Source organism: Oncorhynchus clarkii, unplaced genomic scaffold (genome assembly GCF_045791955.1).
Source record: "Oncorhynchus clarkii lewisi isolate Uvic-CL-2024 unplaced genomic scaffold, UVic_Ocla_1.0 unplaced_contig_584_pilon_pilon, whole genome shotgun sequence".
In the NCBI taxonomy this organism is placed as follows: domain Eukaryota; kingdom Metazoa; phylum Chordata; class Actinopteri; order Salmoniformes; family Salmonidae; genus Oncorhynchus; species Oncorhynchus clarkii.
Genome location: NW_027260844.1, coordinates 2,636 through 4,539, shown reverse-complemented (window position 1 = coordinate 4,539; position 1,904 = coordinate 2,636). Strand labels below are relative to the sequence as shown.

At 38.8% G+C, this 1,904-nt stretch overlaps 1 long non-coding RNA gene across 1 annotated transcript; it reads right to left on the bottom strand.

The window, feature by feature from the left end:
* Window positions 1-430: 430 nt before the first annotated feature.
* LOC139401900 (uncharacterized) lies at window positions 431-1,283 on the bottom strand. Its single transcript, XR_011633181.1, has 3 exons — window positions 1,219-1,283; window positions 846-1,094; window positions 431-738 (listed from the first exon to the last, which is right to left on the bottom strand). It is a non-coding gene; the product is annotated as an uncharacterized lncRNA (long non-coding RNA).
* Window positions 1,284-1,904: the final 621 nt, after the last annotated feature.

Below are 1,904 nucleotides of genomic sequence, written 5' to 3'. Positions count from 1 at the left end.
TGAAACAATGAGACATTCAACGCAGAAACATAACATGTAAAATTAGTTGAAGATATAATGATGATTTAGAGATTACTTTGAACAAACAGAATGAATGATGATATAAACCAGAGATAAACAGAATTCATTGGTATAATCAAACTCACATCTAAAACAAAATGTTACATACATGACCAATATTTTATCTTGGGTTGCACATTACTTCATGGCACTGTTTCCACTGGTATTGTCCTCTGGTCAAATAAATTGTGACAAACATTTCCACATAACATGATTGTATTATGTACCAAATATTTAAAATAATGCATAAATCAATTAACAAGCATACATACCACTCAACCTGTTTGTCCCTCTGCTGTCCTCAAGTATTTATGCATGCATAAATATGCATGCACTAACATCATATTTAACCAGTTTTGTGTTGTCCCTTTCCCCTCACACATACAGTAAGAACACTAAAGATGGGCTTGATAAAAACAAAACACACAAAACATTCTGATGAAAACAAAGTACCAGGCTATAGCAGATTGCAAGAGCACAGATTTCAGTTTGCCACAAAAATAAAGCCACAACAACTACAAAAAGGATGATAGAGCTAGTTGGTTATATCCCCCAACACCTATAGGGGCATTAGGAGGATAGTAACTCCGCTGCTGTCCCACAGCCGGTGAGACTGCTTGCTGCCCTTTGTCCAGCACTTGAGGACCAACCCAAGCCAGGTCTGTCTTCAGGGGGAAGCTTAAAATGGAAGAGGAATGTGAAAACATATGATGTGTACTGTACATCACAATGCACACTATGTGTTAGGGTAATCACAGGGTGTAAATAGTATCTATTGTTCTTACCCAAGTCGTTGACAAGATTAGGTTCATTAGTTTGGAGAGCTGTGTAGAAGGCTGATTTAATCAGTGGTCCTCCTGAGCGTAGAGCCTTGTACATAACTCTCATTTTTTTCTCACTGGTCTCGGCTACATCAATAATCGAATACATTTCATCTTGGATCATGTCCTCTCCCAGTAGGTCATCCGCTATAGCCATTACCATTGTGACCCTCTTGATTAGTGCACTCATGTGCTTATCCACAAACGCAGCACCTGGGATTTCAGTTGAAAGAGCCACTTAGTACAGTGTACAGAAGAAAGCATCCACTCGTATAGTAATGGTTGCAGAAAATATTTCATTAGAACAAACACAGCCTACATCAAGGATGGCTTTTACCTGCAAGAACATCCTTCGCCCTTTTGTTTTGTTTCTTCTTCTTCTTTGTCTTCTCATCCTTCCTGTTGTTTCGAAGTGGAACCTGTTGGTGGGAATCACACAGCCTTCCATCAACACATTGAGACCTGTGTAGTTCTGCTAGTGGATTCTACAACCATTTAAGAGGTGAAACAGAAACAAGATATATCACTAACATCCTTTTATATACACTCTGGAGAAAATGCCGAAGAATTGTGAAAAGTGCAGAAATGACCATCAACATCATTTTAATCTCACAGTGTCATTTGATTTGAAACTTTTCTTCAACTAATGTACAGGTAACTGTCAAAATAATGGAAACAAATTATTTTGAAAGCAGGAGCTTCCACACAGGTGTGATTCCTGAGTTAATTAAGTAATGAATATCCCATCATGCTTAGGGGCATGTATAAAATGCTGGGCAGACCATTATATTTTTCTTCGCACATATTTTTTTTATATTTTTCTTAACCTCAACTTCAACATACAATCTGCAATCTGCCTCACTCAATGTGGAATGATTCTGCAATTTTCTTTACTTTTGAACCGGAACCCCCAACAGAAGCTAGCCAGCTTACTAGCTAGTAGCTAGTAGTCAGCTAGCCACTGCTAGCGGTCATCAGCTACCTTTAGCCCGGACAACTCTCGCCAGTCTGCACAGCGTGACT